This window comes from Passer montanus, unplaced genomic scaffold, assembly GCF_014805655.1.
Source record: "Passer montanus isolate IOZ18808 unplaced genomic scaffold, ASM1480565v1 scaffold22, whole genome shotgun sequence".
NCBI classification, from domain to species: Eukaryota; Metazoa; Chordata; class Aves; order Passeriformes; family Passeridae; genus Passer; species Passer montanus.
The window spans coordinates 1,539,171-1,561,417 of NW_024366815.1; the positions used below are offsets into that span (position 1 = coordinate 1,539,171).

At 40.2% G+C, this 22,247-nt stretch overlaps 1 protein-coding gene across 2 annotated transcripts in view; it reads left to right on the plus strand.

Annotated features, from left to right (window-relative positions):
- The window catches only part of RAI14 (retinoic acid induced 14), a 76,546-nt gene that overhangs the window by 9,655 nt on the left and 44,644 nt on the right, over positions 1 to 22,247 (plus strand). The window lies entirely within an intron of this gene.

Genomic DNA, 22,247 nt, shown 5'->3' on the forward strand with positions numbered 1-22,247 from the left:
TTGTCCCAGCCCAGGTGCAGCAGCAGCACTTGGGCTTGTTAAATCCCATGAGGCTCCCACAGACCTGCTTCTTGAGCTTGTCTGGGTCCGTCTGGATGGCATCAGTCAAACACACCTCTTGGTATGGTGTCGTGTGTAAATTTGCTGAGAGTGTCAGCTGGCTGTGTCACAAATGGAGACGGTGTGCAGTACTGGTCCCAGTACAGACCTCTGAGGGACACCACTCATCACTGATCCCCATCTGGACATGGGGACATTGATGACTGCTTCCTGGATGTGGCCATCCAGCCGATTCATTATCCATAGACAATCCATCAGAGCCATGTGTCTCCAGTTGAGAGAGCAGGACTTTGGGAGAGGCCATGTGTTGATAACACATTATCGATTATTTCTGTGTGCTTATCAGGGGCAGAAGCAGTACCCTTTTCTTTAATTCCTTCACTGTGGCTAAGGGAACCTGAGCAGTATACCATGGGCTTATGCCTTACATTGTTGAGAAAGACTACAAATTCAAACTGTCTTGGAGGTGTTACTGGCATGTTACTGTGTAACAGCATATTTAAGGCTGGGATTCTCGTGGATTTCATTTTGACCACCCAACTGTATTCCTGTCCCACTTGGTACAAACAGCCTGTTGCTGTCTACTTTTGCTGGATTTGTCTCACAGCTCTGGATTTGTCTCCAGTCCTGTGTCAAAGTGTGATAAATGCAGCAGGCAGTGTGCATTCCTGCAGCCCTGGTGTTGCAAATAGGACTGTGCGTGTGAAGTGCTGCACAGCAAGAAGCTGCCCTAGGCTTCGTGTTGGGCAGCAGTTTTTTTTTCCAGTAGTGAATACCACTTCTTAATGCATATGTTGTTTGCTTGTAAACTTGGAGTTGCTCAGTGTGTTTTGGTTTTGTTTCTCGTAGTGTAGGTTCCTTGTGTGCAAGCCAGGTCTCGCTTCAGCTGGATTGCTGTGCTGGTTATTTACCATGTTGTGCACTCAAGAGGAAGGTTGTGTTTCCATGTGTTTGTGAGGAACATTAGCTCAGATTAATGTCACAGCAAAAGGGTCTTGAAAGTTTCCAGCGGTGATGCACTGCAGCTATCTCCATTTACTCAGATGATGGTAAGATGCATAAGGTCAGATATAGGCTGTTGGCATTTTATGTTTGTGAGTAATTTTGCTTTCCTTAGAGGGTCATTTAAGGAAAAAAAGTAATTTATATTAATTTATATTGTTTTCTAAACTGTGATGTAGTGAATGGGATGGGAGAAGCATGAGCAGTGTGTGGGGAAAATGGCTATAGGTAAGTTACTGCTGTTGAAGGGTGGCCACTGTTTTTTGTTGAAATGCTTGGGATTTTGGGATAGTATACGGCATGTTTTTTTCTCATTGTTATGCGTGATGCTTGCTCAGTCATTACACAAGCGGTGGTAAACTCCAAAGCTTCTTTATTATTTCCTTTTAATTTAGGCTAGCTTGGGGAGCATGGGCACTCCTCTGGCCATAGAAGTTTGTGTCCAGACTCTTCTCATTCACTGTGTCTTTGTAGAGTTTTGGACAAATGAGCAGCTGTGGCTGCTGTTTCACCCTGTAAAATACACAGTATCTCTGTCATTTAGCCCTGCAGTGTTGAAGGGAGGGTGCCCAGTCCAATTTGAGAATTTCTCATGCAAAATGGAAGAACATGAAGTCAGTGTTCTTCAGAGACCAGGAAGGTGATTTTAGCAAATTAACTTCCAGCTGAAATGTACTTGTCATTTTCAGTGTGTTTTTCTGCTAGCATAAGAATGTAATTATTATGCCCTGGAACTCCGTGCAAGGGAGTTTCTGTGCCTGGATTTTAGATTTAGAATATGCTTCATGCCACTTCCAAACCCAGACTATCATGATACTTTTAGATGTATCTTTATAAGTAACTTTATAATTTGTTCTTGAAATGCTAAGATACCTGTTTGCTGCAGTGGAGACTGTGATTGTATCTGCCTGTAAGCTAACAAGAAAAAAGCCTGCTATCTAGAAATTGTGCATAAATATTACTTAATGACAAATATCTTTCTGCTCTCTGGTAGTAGGAATTCTTCCACTCATTTTCCTCTCCTGTCTCCTGCGTAGCTCCCATAGGTTTGTTCAATAACTGTGGCTGAGGCAGAATTTTAATTTCCTTAAATTTATGTTTCTATTTTAAAATAGATAGTTTTTCTGATATTTGGTTCACTTCCTCCTACCCTCCACTGGCCTGTAAATTACTTTAGCAGTGCTCAGGATCTTCAGTTTTATGAAAGTAGGATTGTTTCAGCTCTGTACACAAGGCAAACACAATTAGAAAATTACATCCTTTGACATAAGAAAAACAACCTTGTATGCAGTACAGGTACTGAAGGTGGCTGTAAACAAACTTAGTATAATCTCATGACGGGTGGAGGGAATGGACATTGCAAATCTTGCCATTGGAATTTATTTAAATTGAAAATCATGTGAACTGCCAATGCAGTACAGTAAAGGAAGGAAAGGTCAGGAGACTGGAAAAGAGGCTCAACTCCTCATCTTTCAATGAGATTTTTTGCAACCTTGTTCAGGGATTTATTATCCCACTTTCATACTTTAAAAATAAGGGAAAGTGTGGAAAAATATTTCAGTGGGGTAATTGTTGTGGATAGAATAGTAATTTTGCAGTGCTCAAATACTTTGGAAACATGTGGACTGTGTAAATTCCCTTTAAGGAGAGACAAACAGCTTCCACCGTACCCAGACTAACAACTTTTGGAGTTCCAGATAGCTTGGGTTTCACCAGACTCTTCTGACTTCGGTGTGTCAGCTATGGTGGCCAAGAAAAACCAAACTCTGTCTCTTGAATCCCCCCCATTTAAAATCTGTTGGTATTTAGTGTTGCACACTGCTGGAGATCAGACCTGCTTTGCAGGGCACTTGAGTTTGTCCAGATATGTGTAATAGAACTGCATGAGGGTTCCATTAGTAAGAGGCAGAGGGATGACTTTAAATATGGAAGTTGTAAATGCCCCTGATGATAGTTTCCTTTAATTATCTTTTCTGAGAAGTTGAGACCTATGTTTATGGTGACAGGATGCTGAGGACTTTGTGGGATCACATCTTTCACATTTTAGTAGTTCAGTTGTAGGATTACACACAGGTTTTGTCAATGCATGATCGTGCTCTGACCTAGAACATGTCCCCTTCTGCTTTCAGTGTGTGTGTGTGATTTTGGATAAATTGTCAGTTTTCACACACAGCTGAAATGCATCTTCTTTTCAAGTATGTTTGAGTAATCCATAGTGATTAAGCAAAACAAGTAGGAAAGAATGTGATCTTTCTATATGCCGTGATTGTAATGACCCCCTCTTTGCAATAAATCAGTTGTTTGTCAGAAGACTCATGTCTGCATAAGCACACGACATTGCTGCAGACAGGAAGTGCCCTAGTCTGTTGACCTCGTCTCCCAGGGAAAATCAAAAGTTCTCATTAAATTAAAAAAAAATAACAAAACCCAGAAAAACTCCCCCAACTTGTCTTAGTGGAAGATGAAGGCAATAATATGTATAACCTCTTTCTTTTCTGTTGTTTATGAATGTGCAATCTGATATTTAAATTGCTTTTAAAACCTTTTTAATGCAGCTGAAAGGAGTGAGGTCAGATATATTTTGTTAGGGTTATATTACACTCCACAAGGGTGAACAGGAAATGGTTTAAAGGAATGCCAAGAAGCCCCTATTCCCTAACCAATTCCCTTGTTTTTTCTTAACCAGCTTTATTTCACATTGCATGCTTCAGCTGCTGTGAGCATTTCTGGGTTGAGTATAGGGGCAGGTTTCAGTGTGTTCTTAAGTTACATCACCCAAGTTCCTCTGCCTGCATTTTAAAGAAGAAAACTGCCTGGATTCTAAATACAACTGTATACAGACTAAGTGTGGTGAAACAGAGATCTTGCTATGTGTAGTTATGATCTGTTGGAAGTGGTATGTGTGCTAATTTATTGACACTGTTAATGTGAAAAGAATATTCATCACAATTTCCAATTATTACCACTGTCCTCAGGAATTTGTATATGAATTTATGCGGTACTATCCTTATTTATTGACTTTATTTCTTGAATTCTTATTCTTCTGATTCTAGATAGGTTTTCTTCAAAGCAGCCTTTTTTTTGTCATCAAGTTTAACTACAGAAATTTGAAAGAAACGTATTACCAAATCCATGCTCTTACAAACTATCAACCTCCCATGCCCAAAAAACCCAAACCAAAACAAAAAAACCCATCGAAAACTCAAATCCAGGTTTAAGTGTTTCTGTATCATACACTAACCGAAATATTTAAAGACCGTTTGTCTCATCATTGGTTTTACTTGTCACCTAGAATATTCAGTTAAGTAACACAAAGAAACACCTTGTAGAAAAGAAATTTTGGAAGTAGATGTTTCAAAGAGCTGCAGGGAATGTAGCTTGTTTTGTGGAGTGATCTGTACACAGCTTGAACTTGGGCTTCCTGCTATTCATAGGTGAGGTAAGTCCCTTCCTCTGTGGGGAAGGTCACTTGCTCTAGAGCAAGTCACTTGCTTCCTGAGGCTTTGAACAGAAGCAGTGAAGGTTCTCCTAACACCTGTTTTCTGATCTAAAAGCTCATAGATGTTTTCAGACCTGACCTGTCTGATTCTAGGAGTGCATTTAGTGGTTGGTTAATAGGGCAAATCTTGAAAACATTCACAATGTTTACCACAGTGCTGCCACAATGAACATCCAAGACTAGACCAGAAATGTACTAAATTCCTTCACAGTGTGTGTGATGTGGATTTTTTATAGTCTTGTCTCTTCACAAGTCATTTCAAACACATGCACATTAAGTGTAAGTTTCAAAACTAACCTTAAATAGTCGCATTAGGCATTATCCTGGGCTCTTTCAAACTTGGATATCAACCCAGGATATCTAAAGTATGACAAAACTAGATAAGCTGACCAATAGTGTTGGTACATGACCTGGAGTTTAAATGTACTAATCTCCAGCTCCTATTAGGAATATGCAGTTGTAGCTTGTGGACACTGTGATTTGGCTTCCCAGGGTTCAGCAACTTTGCTGACCACCAGGATTAGGTGATCTCTTGTAACAGTGTTTACAGAAGTCAGAAATATTTGCACAACAGTAATTATTAAAAAAGACTAGGCGCTGTGGTTATGAAATCCATCACCCATAACAATAATTAACACTGAATGGTTGTGTAGAAGGCATGTAGTATGCTAAGAATCTACAGCTGGGACTGAGTGCCTGCTACATGAGATCAAAACCATGGTTGTTGAATACTGTAACTTATTAAACATGGGGACAGGACCTTATAATGTAATTAGAGGGTCTTCTCTAGTCTTTCTGACATTTGTAATTCTAGGCTTAATTGGTTTTTTTGTGCAGTTAATCCTTATCAGATGCGTGATTTGTTGCACCTTGGGTTTGTAAGGCAAGACTCAAAATTACAGATCTTCTGGTGTTACATCCCTTGCTCACCCTGCATTTCTGATCAGTTTTCTGTTTCTTCCTGGGCTCTTTTTGTAGCGGAAGAGACCAACAGAGAAGACTGCCTACTGTTTTTCTTTCTACTTCAGGAGTACTCTGGCAAAGTCCACTTGAGACATTTGCTGGATCTTTACCACTACTTGCTTCCTGCATGGGTGGAGAGGTCACTTCAGTCTCTCTTTTTGGGAAATGGGTTAAGACATTTGAGATTACCTGCATTGCTGAGCCCTGGAGAAAAGTTCTTGGTTGGAAGCGAAACAAACAGAAAAACTAAAGGAAAAGAGAATATGTCTATTAACATGGAGTCTTAGTTTTATTTGAAACAGAAAAATAGAAGCTTGCACTGACATGAATCATCATCATCCATGTTCTGTTCCTTGTTTTCTCTTCAGCTGATAGTGGGTGGAGTTCAAAAGTATTTCAAGCTAAACTAACTTCAGAAGACACCAGTTTGGGATTGCGTTACCATCGGCCTCCATTGTCCTCCTGCAGCTTTGAGGATCTTCTTGGCGTTTCTTCATGTGGGTTTTTCACACTGCCCTCGAGGCATTGTGCTTACCAACAGATCTTAGTTGTTGTTGCTGCTATAATGAAAAGCATTGCTGCTAAGCCGTGCCTTCTTCCCTCTTTCCATATCCCTTTGCTGTTCCCTGCGAGCTTATTGTGTGTATGTCTGTACCACAGAAAGCTCGTACTCGGCCAGGATCTTGCTATGCTTAGTGCTGTTATTTTTGTCTTCCCTTCTTGCCTTTCCAGTTTGAGGGGTTCTTCTTTTATGAGGCTTTGTTGTAAAATGAAAGCCGCATTTCCCACTTATAAAGTACCAAATGCAGATGATCGTACCTTAAAAGAGACACTGTGCTCGTTTGTGGAGCAGCGGGTAAAACGTGATTTGTGCTACACAGACATGCCGAACATTAATAAATTCCAATCACCCAAGTCGATGAAAGACACACATTATCTGTTTCTGGCAAGAATTATATTGCATCTAATTAGGCCCAACTTTAGAACATAGCATTTCATGAGGAAAGTTAATTACAATGCCTTTAGTCTTTGTTACAAGAAAGCAGTGGTGGGGAAAATCAGCAGTTGACGTTAATTTGTGTTCTCTTACTTAATCAGTCTTTTAGTATGTAAGCTTGTCAGGGCTGCCATGCACAGCAATTTTTGGGAAGAATGTAATTTCAGCTGATGAAAATGACAAAGAATCTCATTTCCAGTAGTGGAAAGCAATGTAGTGTTCATGCCATTCTCCCTCCTCAATGACTCGATACAAAGAGTGCTTTTAAGGGAGTTAATCAACTAATTTCTTTTGTATGCAAAGTGAGGTTTGGAGTTGCTGCCATTGGTGTTAAAAAGTACCAAACACTTTCTGTTTGTCATCTCTCTTACCTTCCTTCTTGATGTCCTAATTTAAACCTCCTGTCTGAGAAAAAAATTCTCCCTGATTGATGTTGGAACTATCACCACATACCCTGCAGAAGTTGTAAGAAAGTTAGGTTACCCATTTAGGAAACATCTTAAGAACATTTACAGTTTTTCTTGGGATTGGGCAGAATCAGTCTTAGGTTCCTTAGATTTCACGAGGTCCTTTGTGAGAAGAACTAGTGAAGTGTGGCTTCCCTGCATGGTTGCTTTGTACTCCTCCACTTTATCACAGTACCTGTGGTTTTTCACTCTGGCCTTCAGTGTCTGCCTTTGCTGCTCTTTTTCTGACCTCTGTGCAGAGACAGCTCTTTCCCATCACTCTCTCCAGGCTCCCCCATGTGCCTGCCAGGCATCACACAGCGTCTGCTGGGGCTGTTCCACATTACTAAAGCAGGTAGTGCAGGTAGCTCTTTGGCATTTGACAGATCAAACACAACTGCTAAGCTCATGATGCAGCCTTTGGTGGAAGCACGGTATTGTTCTTGTCAATATAATCCGTTTTTCATGAAACTTGCATGAGTGTATTTATCTTGGAGACTGCTTTCTAGCTTTTGGTAATGTTGGAGTAGGTATACTGGTGTGGAATGATTGCATAAATCTCTGGGGGGTTGGGGAGGGGGAGGAAATGGCACTAAATTAAGTTTTATTTCTAGAGGAGCAATTTTGGAACAAGAAGAGGACCCTCAAACCTATATTGCTGAGTTTGCTAAAACCAGCTTTATCAAGGTTTCTTTTGGTCACAAAGTAGTGTTAACAGAAAGCTACCAGCTGGGACCTGTTTCTAAAGCTGACAATTTATATTCAAGTATAGGGATGTGATTTCTTCCTGTGCTAAATAAACTTGTTAGGAGATCTGATTCGACTCTAAAATAAATGGAATTATGAAAGTAGTGTTGCATTGAACTTGTTTAATTAAAACTACCTAATGTGTCTGTTCTGGAGACTGTCTTTCTTTTGTCAAGCATCTGGCTATCCTTGCAATTTGAGAATAATTAAGTTTAGATTTTTTTTTTCTCTAGTGCTTTGTGCAATGGCACTTTCAACCCTGACGGAAATGTTAGGATAAACTGAACTCTGACACTCCTCTGCCTGCACTGTTTCTAATAAAAGAAGTAGACCTCTGCCTTTTGCAACATTACAATATTTTTTCCTATCTGATATCATGTATGTTATGCTGATAGGTGTAACCTCTTGCAAAGAAGAGTCAGACTTTGTCACTGTGAATGTTTTGAGAACTTCGATGATAGAACATGCATCCTGTTTCTTGCCACTTTTACACTGTTTATTCAGACAAAAAATGAAAGAATAAGGTATTTTGTCTTTATCATAATTGTGCTTTGTTGTGTGATACAAATTTTCCATCTTCACCCTTCAGAGGTTATTGACTCTCACGTGTCTGAGAATGCTTGTGCAGGAATGCTGTCTGCCTGGTGCCTGCTCTGTCCAGGCTGTTGCCTCCTCCATTCTGTCAGGGCAGCAGAGGTTTTAGGGGAGGAAGCTATTGAGATGCCTTGTTTTCAGGAGATGTTACCAGGTTTTGCCAAAAAACTGGCAGTCATTAAACAATTTTCATGCAAAATCTGCATTTTCTGTATGGGAGATACATACTGCTTTCTCAGGAGCTCTTCCCATGAGCCCATTACCTGGGCAGAGTGCTGTAGCCTAGTGAACAGGCAAAACGTGATAGCAAATCTCCTGACAGGTTCTTGCATCTCAGACAAAACGCAAGCGAGAGTGGGACAAATTCTGCAACACAGGTTCTGTGGAGCTTGGAAGCTGCTCCACAGATGCTCTTTCTGTGAGAAATGAGCTCTTTGTGGTGTTATTTGGCTTTGCTTGTCTTCCCCTCTGTCTTCTGACACCAGCAAGCAAGATGCTCCACTGTAGGGTATTGACACTGATATCACACAGATGTAATGTCTTTCATAATCTCTCTTAAGCGCACACGTGAATCTAAGTGCAAAAAAGGGTTGTTTGGAGTAGATGAATAAAAACAGTGGAATTAGTTTATTAAGACAATGAGGTTTTGCCCTCTTCTGTGGGGCATTGTTGGGACTTGTAGCAAAATGCATCCAACCACAGTCTTCATAGCTTTGAGGAATATAATACATAGTTGTGATACCATCTCATTTGAGCTGTACTGTTTCTGCTTGGGGTGTTTCAATAGTGCAGTTGTTTTGTGAGCCTGGGATGCTCTCTGGAAGGACACAGAGCCAGTGATTGCCCATTGAGTCATCTGTGCCAGAGCAAAGACTGCAGCAGGAAAGTATGTTCAAAAAGCAAATCTTGAAAACTTGGATTCAGTGGTAAAAGCAGGATTTTGCAATGCTGCCCTTTGTAAAACACAAGCAGCCTGCAAAGACCTGACTGCACAGATTTCTTTTTCCTTCATTGCTTCTAAGCTGGGTTGGGTTTGCAAGAAAAAGCTCTGGTTCCCATTGTCATCTGAAATATGAACTCAGCTTTACATTCCTGACCTGTAACACAGCTATTTCAAAACCATGCTTTTTCTCCTCCAAAACAGCATGTGTTGAATTATAATGGCCCATCCTGCAATGCAGACATTTTAATTTTCAACAGGCATGAACGTCTGCAAGGAGGTGAAAGTTCAGGGTGCGGGGGGAAGGCTAACTCAGAAAATATGAACAGAAATATGTTCCATTCCCAACCCTCTGTTCTTTAGAGCATTCTCACCAAAAGAAACTAAAACCAGAAAGAATTTTAAAACAAATTTTATCTTGAGAAGAACTTGATGCCTGTTTGAGGTTTGGAATGTAAGTCACGAATAAAAAGCCATCTTATTTTTGTGTACAACTTCACAGTGTTTAGATGGTGGAGGGAAAATGCACCTTTCAAGTCTAAAAATTGGTCTGTAATTATGCATAATCTTGCTTAGCCTTCATAGTTTGGCCTATGGGAAGGGAAACCTTCTGCAGCCAGTGCTCTCGTTTGTAAACACTTGACATTCTTCACGCCTTGTAAAGCATGTTGTCTGCAAGTTGTGTGTGCTGTTGAGTTGGTTAACTGCGGCTCCTGAAGTATCTGTTGCTCACTGCTCCGCTGGTTCTTCTCTGGGCAGAAGAGGAACATTTCCCTAGTGGAAGATAAGTTTTTTTTTTTGGTGTGGTGTGGTTGCAGATTTTTGTAGCTCAGGGACTGAGCAGCATGAGGGGTAGCTGCAGAGCTAAGTAAGGTATCAATTGTTGCTGTACTTCTGGTAAAACATAAGGATTGAGAGTTGGAGAGCGAAATTGGGAGCAAGTAACTAAAGAGCTTAAGCTGTGGTGGTGGATTGACTTTCATACAGTTCTGGAAATAATTGCTTGACTTCCTGAGAGAAGAGGAACATCAGCTCAGATTTTTGCCAAAACTTATCCACTGCCTGAATGCTGTGTGTCACCAGGGCAGCAGAGACAGCATGGATCACCCTTGGCTCCTCAGGCAGTCTTATGGAGCAGAAGGGTGCGAGAGAAGAGGAACATCAGCTCAGTTTTTTTGCCAAAGCTTATCCACTGCCTGAATGCTGTGTGTCACCAGGGCAGCAGAGACAGCATGGATCACCCTTGGCTCCTCAGGCAGTCTTATGGAGCAGAAGGGTGTTACAAGTGCTAACATAATAGGGAACATGTCTCTGCTGAAAGGATCTAGAAGTCCTGTTTGACAACACTGTGTGCAGAACTGAGATGAGGCAGTGGAGCTGTCTGTTTTCCTAGAGCCTGATCTATGCAGGAATTCACTTCTGACAATTTGGTGATAAACATGCTTTTCTTAAAAAAAATTAAAAAGTACAAGTGTCACAAATGTTTTGTTGTGAGTAGGTGAGCTGCATGGATGCAGTAAGAAAGGGCAGAAACTTAAATATGGGTACATGTGTCTGTTCTGAAGAAATGCTAAAATAGGAGGAAATTGTAAAATCAATGCAATGAATTCTGAACATATGCTATTTACCTTGTTGTGACCAGCCTGTAGCTTTTACTGACCTTGTTACTCTGGCTTATTGATTATCCCTGAGATGCACATGTGCCTTAATAATGGGGGGAAATTGGGTTCAAATTCCCTATGGCAGTTTCAAAATACATACATGGAAATGTGTGCTTTTTTTTTTCTTTTTTATTGAGCAGCTATAGATTTCCCCTTTCTTCCAAGTCTGTGTTCATAGATTGACTGTGAAGTGAATAGTTTGCAAAGAGTTAATCCTTTTGCCATGCTGAATACTGGCTAACCCAGCTGTGTGGAACACAGGTAAACACAGAGCAGTGCAGTTCAGTCTGGCTTACTGTGGAAAAGGTTGATGGATAATGCTCCCCATCCTGCCACCTAAACAGTTAAGAAAACTGGAATGCTTAACCATGCAAATCAGATACAATCGTAGTATTTGAATGGATTCTTTGACTTTTTTCCAACTGTTGGTACAAGAAATGCCCTTTTATGCTGTCTTCAGAAACAAAGGAAGAATAAAAGTGTTCTTGAATACTGTGCATCATCACAGATGTGTTGAGCTCTTGTTTTCTTAGATCCTTCCAGTTCTTCTGTGACTGTGTTTATTGCAGGACCCCACAGTTTATTTCCCAGATACAAATGATTTTAGGTTCAGTTTAGAAGGGGCAATTTCAAGATGAGTTTGCTATTCTGTTATTTTAAAACTAAACATGAGTATTTGTTCCAGCATATGTCCCAAAATACAAACCCTCCATCCCAGAGATTATATTAAACCAATTAAATAATTGGTATATTTTCTACATTTGGTGGGAAGAAAGCCTACTTAAATGAATAATTTTGGTATGATACCTACTTGTTATCTGACAATCCCTAACAAAAGCAAGCAAGCAAACAAAACTTCCTGTGTGTACAGAAGCCTTCTATCACACCATGGCATTAATACTCACATACAGAGTAGGATCTGGACACAATTATTTTCTCTTTTACTTCGTGTTGAAATTCTAGCTATGCTGGGAGAGTAGTTGAAGTATGCACTAATTTGGTGTTTCTTTTGTTTGCTGTCCTTGTGTTTTGCTCAAGCACATAGAAATTGACTGACGGTGTACAAAAGAGTGAAAAATTTTGGTAAAATACATCTTGTGAGTTCTGCCAGAGCTGTCTGGGAGTGATCTCCAAGGTAACCAAGCTTTTCGCGACATAACTCAGTAACAGTATCTAAAATAAGAGTTGGTAGTGGCTGCATTGGTGCAGTAGCAAGAAACATAGTTTTTTATTGAGCTCAAGTAAATAGCTCTCTGTTTTTGGTCCAGTGTTTTCCACATCTCTGAAAGTGTTCAGAATTCAATTCCAAGCTGCCAAGGTCAGAAGAGACCGTGTCTTGAAACGTGGTTAACTTCTGGGTTGAGAATAAATATTTTTGATGCTTGTCTCCACAGTGATTGCTCTTTCAGACAACTGAAAAGCAGTGTCAGCTTGGTTTGGTGGGAGGTGCATATGCAGACAGAGGAATACATAATGAAGCCTGGAGTTTTGTAGGCTAATAATATACTTCTTAAACATAATCATTTTTGATGGCTTAAAAGTAATAAAAATATTGCACTGCAGCACCTAACTTTTCTACTTACATACAATTATTTTTATTGCCTTTTAAATTTTGTTTTCCAATCTCATGCAAACAGCATATCGATCATAAACAACATGGTATATAATTTTGGAGTTTACACTGAAATTCCATTGTTTCTTTCTGCAAAATTGTGATGTCTCTTCAAATAGCAGTGGCATGACTGGCTGTAGTGCTTGCGGTAACTTAGAGCATGTATAGTGTGTCAGGATGTATGGACTGTGTTGATAAAGCTCAGTTAGACTGGCTGTCATCCACTTTCCACTTCAGTTTTCCTGTCTGACATTAAATGTTTGGAAAACTTTTTGCATAGGCATAGAAATAAAAGAATGACGCATTCTAAAATAAAACAAAGCTGAGGAAGTGGCTAGCTACCCATGAAGCTCAATATTAGTCTAAAACGTCTATTTCCAAATAATGTAATATTCTCAGAATGTTTCTCATTTGCCAGAATGTTTGCTGCCTTCATTAAAAAACAAAGGAAAACAACTATGAAAAAAATACCCCCAAAATAAGTAAAAAAAAACTCGCACCAAAACAATATAGCAAAACAAAATAACATTTGGAATGGTGGAATCCTCCTTCCTTCATTTATACCTGATGTTGATTCTTCCTTTTAATTTACAGAGTGAAAAGCTATTGTGTACAAGCAGTTTTTAATATGCCATGGAACCTGCAGGTAACCATCAAGCAGTCACAAAGCCTTGGCCCAAGGTTTGATGTCTTGTTCAGTCAGGAGCATTTGCCTAAAAGAAAGTGGCATTGGGGATGGCCAGGCTGTAGTGAGCCCGGCTTTACAAGGGGGAACACAAGGATACCAGTTCAGTGGCTGGGCAGGCATTCAGCAAGCAGCCTGAGGCAACGTGTTGTGTCAGGGACTGAGTACAAAGCCTTGGACAGCTGCAGCACAGAGGTTTAATTTATAGTGACGTTGCAAGAGTGCGTGCCAAAACTTTCCTCATTCCTAAGGAAACACTTTCCAGTGCATAATCGTTCAGTCTTGTAGAGCTCTTTAGAGATGCTGAAGAGCATTTTGAGCCTTTTCTTCTCAAGCAGATAGCAATGTTCTGTGGTGCGATTATGGACGAATTGTCTGTTCGCACGTTACTGTAATTTCTGTAGTCACTATGGTAAAATTACTCCCAGATTTTGCTAATAGCAGTATCTTTGCTGCAACTCCTGGACGATTAACAGGAGGTTGATGCCATTTTCTTAGCCTTGTCAGCCTCTTCCCATTCAAATAACATAGTAGGCCAAAATCTTTAAAATTTGATTTCTCAAAAGTAATTGCAGGGCTGTTGTGAAATACTATGTGGAGCTTTCCAAATAGAAGGCCTTGATTTTTTAATTTCTTTTCCCTTAGTGCAGTGAAGATTTTTGGAAGGATTAAACAAAACTGAAAAGTGGTGATTGATAATTCAACAGTTACAAACAATATTCTTTTACTACTATGAGGGCTCTTGAGAGCTTCCTTTTCAAATCCATATTTAGGTAAATATATTAGCTATTTAGCTTTCAAAATGGCTGGTTCAACAAATAATTCAGTAATGGGATGTGCGTAGCATAACATATATTTAACATAAGAGATGGTAGTCTACTGAAATTGTATCCTTCCATATAAAGATGTGTCCTCAGCCCATGTCAGAATGACCCTTTTTATCCATGCTGAGGTTTTTTATTCAAGCCATGAATTAAAGTGTGGCTGTAGCCTATCCTTGGTTTAGACTTCATCCCTTGACGCAAGTTACCATTAAAATCTCTTGCCAGAAGATTATAGAAATTGGTGGCTGGGGCCTGAGAAGACCATACAATCAAAAGTATTCTAGCTTTTTACCTGTGTGGTTAAGACAGCATGGCCAAATCTGGTGGCTTTAAACCATTTTTGCTCTGCCATCTTTTAAAAATGTTGGTCTCATGGTACAGAGCTGATGTTGAATTCAAGATTGCTGCCCTGTTTTCCTTCTTTGTCTTGGGATAGTTGAGAAAGAGTGGAGGGATCTGTACAGCCCTGTTTTGTGGAGGTTACTTCAGCATAGGAGTTCCTTGCTTAGGACTGTGCTTGTTGATAAGGTGGAGCACACATGAGGGGTAGCAGTTCTGCGTTTTTTCTTTCTACTTTCCACCTGTCACTACTGAAGAAAAGCAGTGTTGTCACTTGTGGTTAGCCACTGGTTTAGGGCAGTGTTTGTAGCCTGACTTGGTCCTGGTGCCTATCAGGCTGTACAGACACCAATATGTTGTTGGTTTTATTTCTGCAGAGCAGAGGAGGGAATAGGAGCTATGGCACAAAAAAACCCAATGGAGCTGAACAAATTTCTGGTCTGTTATGACCAGAACACTCAGTTTGAGGGTCCCTAGTTTTGTTTTTACCAGCAGGGACTGCTGGGGTATATCTAGGGAAGAGAAAGCACTGAGCAAGTGTGTACGACACTTCTCCTTAATACTCTCCTAGCTAGTCAGTAGTTTCAGCTCAAGCAGTTTCCTGCACATGTGGAAACTCTTTTTAGACTTGCCTGATGTTTGATTAGTCCCTTCCTGAGCCCACATAAACCTGTTTGGAACATCCTTGGAAAGGACTTCCAGCCCAGACTTGAGGCGAACCTTTCTGCCTGATGTTTGATCAGTCCCTCCCTGAACCCACATAAACCTGTTTGGAACATCCTTGGAAAGGACTTCCAGCAGTCCAGTACTGTTTGTTGCTTTACTCTGACCTGGTTCCACCTTTATGTGATGGTCCCTCATCTGTGCTGTGACAGTTGATCCCTGTTCACCTCCCCCCACATCAGTGTTTTTTGTCATCTTTGTGTTCCCCTTAGTTTAACTAGGCTGAGATACCTTAGCCAGTTTGATCTTCATACAACTGTTGTTTTGGATTATCTTCACCCTTCTGAAATCTTTCTAATGCAGCACTAATGAAGTTTTAAAGAAAGAGAATACTGCACATTGGTGACTACAGTCCATAATTGTTGTGTTTCCTTCTTTATGCCTCTACCTGATGATTCCTAACACTTTGATTTAATATTAATTGGACTGGGACCCGGGAAGCATGGATGATACATTTCCTGGTTCTCTTGTGTGGTCTCTTGGCTTCTTAGTTTCTGCTGAAACTTAAGTTTCTTTCTAAACTTCTTTGTTGTTGTGATTTTGTGCACACACTATTAGAAGGGAAGGGTACTCGGTGTGTGCTAGGGCTGACAGGCTCTGCTCTGTGTTGCCGAGCAAGGTATTATGATATGGGGGTAATGGTAACATGGTGTTTTTCAGAAAGACTTCGGAGTAGTTATGCCTCAGTCAGTCCCCAGTAATTGTTCCTTGCTGGTTCTGTCACTGTGAGAAACAAAACTACTCCTGCTTGTCATTTTTCTTTAGTTTTCATGCAAGAATCAGTTTATTTTTCTGGGACCCAGGCTTGAATCACCTACAATAAAGAGTGGAGGGTTTTTTTATATAACACTTGGACATTACATGCTTAATTAAGGTATCTCTGCATACCTTCTTCAATGGCACCCTGAATACAATGAGGATCAGAGTGATAATGTGCTGAATGGTTGCCATTAATTCCAAGGGACTATGTGAAATATTTGAGTAATTGAGATATTGATGGCTTCTGTTGCACATATTTCAGTAGTGAACTGAAGAGTATTTTATGTCTTACAGTTGATTACTCTGATTTCCTTCTCAGCACCTTTTTTCTACTCAACATTTATATAATGCAGAAAATTACATCCTTTGCCACTTAGTGAGGTGTATTCTGAATTCATGTGCATTCTTTTCTCTTTCCCAGATATTTTAAAAGGCAATCTTCTTTTTGTTTCCAAATTGTCCTTCAAACTCCCTTTTCCAAGAGGTTTCATGCTATTAAGTGGGAAATAGTAATAAACCACAGGCTGCTTTCAAAGTCTATAAAGGCATTTTTTTTTAAAGCTGCATTGCTGCAGAAAGGTGTAACAACTTGTTCATTATACCTATTTAGTTTGTAATGAAAATGGCTGGTGCATTAATGTAGCTTTTAAGAGCAATATCCATTTCTTTTCCAGGAGAAGGCTTAAGAATATTTATCTTGGAGTCTTCTAGAAAACCCTGCTCATTTGTGTAATACCTTTTTAAAATAGCTGGCCAGATGGATCCAGGCAACGCTTGTGCATGTCACATATGTCTAACGCCTTTCCTTCTCCTGGGACCAAAGTGCATTACATCATATTTTATGATTACAAGACAGAATTTTGGTGGAACTTAGCCATATGGTTGAGTCATCTGTTCTCTTCAGTTTTGGAAGGATTATACTAGCATCTTCAAAAGACTGTTAAATTTATTGTCTTTTTTAACCCATAAAATTTGGAAACCTTCTGCTGTCTCTGGCAATGAAAGCTATTCTCATTTTCAGCTTATTTATATGATTCTTTGCAGTTATTAACTGAATCTGTTAAAGATGCTGTTACAGGATGAAAAAATAATGTTTGTATGTTTTTCTGGGTTTTCTAGTTCATGCGATGGAGGGGAACCCCTAAGATATGTGACGTGGATTCCTAAAAGAAACCAAAAAATCAACAAAAGGACATTCTTTGCATTTTTGTCATGACTCATAAAGCTCTTGGGCATTATCTCTTCTTCTATGAGGACTTAAAACCTGTTACAAATCCTTGCTCTCGCTTTGCTTCTCCACCCTTTCACATGAATTATTGAAAGCATGTTTTGAAAAAAGATGAGAATTACTTCGCCACTGACTGGCCATTTGCTCCTGGGAACATGTCTGAATTCAGCAGTTACTCAAAGTTGTTCTTCTGTTAGATGCACTCCACAGAATCCAGCATAGTCCTGGTGTGCAGTCTCAGGCTGTGTTTAGAGTAAACTGATCCTGATGGGGACCATGGCTAGGGATATTGGTCAGGTCAGTCTTGCTTGTAAGCATCAAGGGGAAAATGTTTTATAAGATTTATGATGCTACTAGGGATTTCTCTCTCTCATGTCAGCTCTTGCAAGAATTGTGATGAAATTGTTATAGCTGCAGCAGGGATGTTTTGGATGATGGAAAAGGGACTGGTAGCACAGCCAGCCCACTCACTTTTCCTGGAGTTGTGTGCCCTTTTCCGGAGAGACTCTGGGGAGTGGACTGCTCTTCAGGGTTCTGTGCTTTGGTCACCATTTTATTATGGGTTTTTCATTTTCCCCAGTAGCTTTTTACTGGGGAAGCTGAAAATCTGTATGTTGTTGAGCTGGTGAGCTCTATTACAGCAAATGTGGGCAGATCTTGTGAAGAAATGAGGATATATACTGGATAACCTGCAGTAGGGTGTCTTGATACAGCAGCAACAGTATTCCTTAGAGGGGAACGACAGACAAACCACTTATCTTGATAACAGGAGAGTATCTTGATGATTGTGACATGCAAATGTAGTCCAGTCTAGGACTAATTAGTAGGAGCCAAGTGAATCTTTAATTAAAACAAAAAAGCAGAGGGTTGTTTGTAGCTCTTGTCGTCCTGTGTGAGCCATCCTAGTGCATTTGGTGATTTGCAGGGTCTCCAAATTAGCAAAAGCACTGTGGTGAAAGGACTGAGTGTTCTAGTAAATCACATATTATTGATAAGAATATTCAAATGAGGACAGGTTATTGATCTGCAGATCAGTCCGTCAGTGCTGAGCTGTGGTGGTTGTGCCAGGTTGATAATTCAGTCACTGATCAAACAGGCAAGAGTTGAACCCCCAGCACTGCTTGGAGCAGCCAAAACTGAGTTTCCAGGAGCTGCCTAGAGAAAGGTGTGCAAGCTGTGGCTCTGATCAGGTGAAAGGCAAGGCCGTCCATGCCTGCTGAACAGAAGACTTGTGCATGTCATTATTTCTGCCTGTAGAGAAATGGAACTCCTTCTTCAGATGAGGCCTAAGGAAAGAACCAGGGTGAGTGCCTGATTGTTCTCTCCCTCCTTTTGCTTCAGGCCTGGCATGTGTGGGCAGTTGATGTTCTGCATACAGAGAGTCTGATGCATAAAAGTCTTGTCTGATACTCAGTGCATGTGATGTGGAGGATAAACAACGTGGGAAGATGCGGTGGTGTGAAATCTCACATGTTCTTCACTGGCAGCTGAAGTGGATTTTATTTTCATGCAAAACAATTGCTTTCTTTTCCCCATGACTCTTGGATTTATCCCTCATTGCAGTAATGGAAGTAAAAGCAGCTAAGCTTAGCTTGCTTCTTTAGTATTTGATTTTGGAAACTGACAAATATTAGGTCTAGAGGTCAATTCACAGCACTAACATGGCCTCAGGAAGATCAGACAGATAGTGAAACTTTTTTGCCTTCTTATGTAGTCATGAAGTACTTTTGGAGATGAGTCGAGTCCTTGAAGACTCCAAACAAAATAATTTCTTGGAATAGGGATTTGTCTCTGTGCTTGCACTGTGTTTTGTTTGGCTTTGTCATGGGTTTCAGAATAGAAGTCTATAATCCCATAACTGTGGTTATGTCCTTTACAAGAATGACGAATTCAACTATAAATAGACTGTTCTTCTACTCTGAATAGTTTTGAAATGTTAATACATATTTTGTTATGAATTTGTAAATTGCATTGCTTCCTGCAATGGCATTCCAGTAGGTATAAAAATATTGTGATGTGTTTTTAAAAATATCTAAGATCTCTTCTGGCACTTGTGGAGGACATTAAGATGGTGAAGGTTAGTCAAGCAATGAACTTTGTCTTGCTAATAAAGGGGGAAAAAGGTAGCTACTTCCATTGTGACCTGAAATTTCATGTAGGCATTTGTAATACAAACACAATGTGCCATGGTGGCTTGTACCTTATGAACACAGCTTAGTGCAGTACATCTTATATAGTTCTGGACAGTGTTCTGTTTGGTGTTTCATTTTTTTTCTTATCTGCAGCTTTTGTGTCTATATTCCCCCATGTGGAATAATGGGGAGGAAAACCAGGTAGCAGCTCTAAAACACCATGAAAATCAGCCTACTGTGCAGAAGTGGCAAGATAAGCAATGTTTTGAGAGGTTTAGCAACAGACAGGAGGAAAGATGGAGCCATCGGTCTAAAGTGCAGGTACATGATGGATGTCCATTTGGCCATCAGAAATCAAAAAGATCCATCAAGTGCCTGCATTCTCTAAGTTTACTAATCAGCAGAAACTGGAGCATGCTGCTAAAAATCTAGGTAGACATAGTCAGCTCAGATCCCAAAAGAAGTTGTAGAATCATGGAGTGTGCTGATTTGGAATGGACCCATCAGGATCGTTGAGTCCAGGTCCCAGCCCTGCCCAGGACACCCCAAGAGTCACACCATGTGCCTAAGAGCATTGTCCAAATGCTTTTTGAACTCTCTCAGGCTGGTACTGTGGCCACTGCCATGGGGAGCCTGTTCCAGTGCCCAAACACCCTCTAGGTGAGGAAACTTTTCCTGATATTCTAACAGAACTTCAGGCCACTCCCTTGGATGCTGTCACTGGTCACCAAGGAGCAGAGATCAGTGCCTGCCCCTCCTCTTCCCCTCATGAGGGAGCTGTAACTGCAGTGAGGTCTCCCCTCATCTCCTCCAGGCTGAATAAAGCAAGTGACCCTGGCCACTCCTCACACAGCTTCCCCTCTAGACCCTTCACCTCCTCTGGATGCTCACTAAGGGCTTAACATGTGGAATTTACAAGCCTTCCACTAAGGAAGTCGTTTGTCTATGGCTTTAAATGTTGAAATCTAAGGGACTGCTCCTGTCCCTACCTAGAACCAAGGAGTTCAGATGTGTGCCTTGTTCCTTGCACTCTGGTCCTCACAGACCACTGTGTCCAACACAGTATCGAGGATTGTCAAGATCATCAACACAATAGCTGAATAAACAAACTTTGCTTGCAGAGTTAACATTCCCTCTGTATTTTACAGCCTACTTACCACTGAAATATACTTACTAGATAAAAGGTCATGTTAGATTATCCAGGCAATTTTACTTTGAACCTCTTGCTCTCCCCATTTTTCCTGTGTGACTGTGAGGCAGAAATCCAAAAACATGAAAAGTTTTATGTGAATTGCTATTTGACCTTTGTAAATAACTAAAGTGTGTTGATTAAGTAGTTTTTCAGTCTTAAAACTTCTTTAGAAGTGGTCTTTTTCATATGTCTCATGCTGATTATCAGTTTCTTGTTTATATATGTTTTTATTTAAGGGTAAGGAAAACTTGAGGATCCTTGGATAGCCATTTGAGAAATGTGGTCATTTTCAAGTCTGTGTTTTGATACCCCATGGATTTTTTTGAAAGGAAGAGCTCCCATGTGTCCAGCAGTAATCAGCAGTTTGTTAGATATATTTTAGTTTTAGTACAATTATTGAGTAATTTCAAGATGAGAACAGTCATCTGAGTTCTCTGTAGCTCAGATCTTTAGAACTTTGAGAAAAGACAGAACAATGTGAGATGGTCACTTCAAACAAAACAGATTTAACGTCTTTATTTTTAGAAAGTCCCCTGTGTTTTTTCCTGTGCTAAGATAAACATTGTTTCATTTATACAAATATACACAATTAATTCTTGGCTTTACTTTCTTGTCTTACTGAGAGTGATTGTTTGCATGTGGTGTGCTTACTGCTACGTCCTTTGCTATCTGAAAATAAAGATAAATCTTCAGTTGCTGTACTGATGATGTGTGAGATGATAAACAATGGACGGTAGCTGGACTTACTGCCAGTGCTCTGGCTATATGTTACTAATGATTTAGATGTACTTTTTCTTGTTTTGTTCTTGTGCTTTGCATGATGTGAGCTTTTTGCTCATTACTTTTCCTTCATACTCAATGGAATGAAATGGCTTATGTGAACACATCAGTAATTGTTTAAAAGAAAAGAGAATACCTGATGTACCTAAATGTAACATTAGCAGGAAATGCCACTGTTCCTCAAATGCAAAGATTCATTTATCTCTTTAAAAAAAGCTGAAAAGTAGTATCTAGATGAAAAAAACCATTGTGGCCTTTAGTATGAAGTGAAACAAGCAGCATGTGTGAGCTGTGTGCCTCAAAACTCGCTAGTGTGGGCCAGCTGTATTCTTTGGTCTGGGTGAGCTGTGTCACGCTCTCTTGGCCCCTTTTGCTCTCAGGCTCTTCACTCTCTTGCTGTTACAGAAATGAAGTCTTACAGTTGAGTTAAAAAGTGTTTGCTTTTCGCTGCTTTAACTGGGCATGTTCTCTTCCTGACCTTATGGCTATTCTGCATTCAAAGCCTGACTGAAACTGTGAAACTAACCACAGAGTTTTTTTAAATAACCCAAACAACAAAGCAAACAAAAAAATCCACTCACAAAACCCAACCAAGCCACCACCAAAACAGACAAAAAAAACCAAAGAAACTTGCGTGCAAGAAATACAAATATCTCAGCAAAACAGCAAACTTATTTCCACTTTCATTTCAAACTTATTTTGACTTCCATTGAGTGTTCTTGGAGCACAGCTCACAACCTGCTGCAAGTTCCAGTCATCATTTAAGCAACGACCACACTAACTTTTCTCCACAACTTCCCTCCCCCCACACCCTCAGTCTCCAGACTTGCAGTCTCAGATGACCATTTTAGTCAGGTCATCTTCCCTCTTCTCTCTTGGTGAAAGACCCTTTCTTTTCACAGCTTGTGGTCCCCTTCTGCCAGGAAAGTTTCCGGGCAGCCTCACTGGCTGATAGAAGTGCCCTGCTGAGTGACTTGCTGTTTAGTTACATTATTCTGGGGTTCAGCATGAAAAAATGGTTTGCTTGGAAAATAATCACTTCTTTATCTACAGAAGCTACCCAG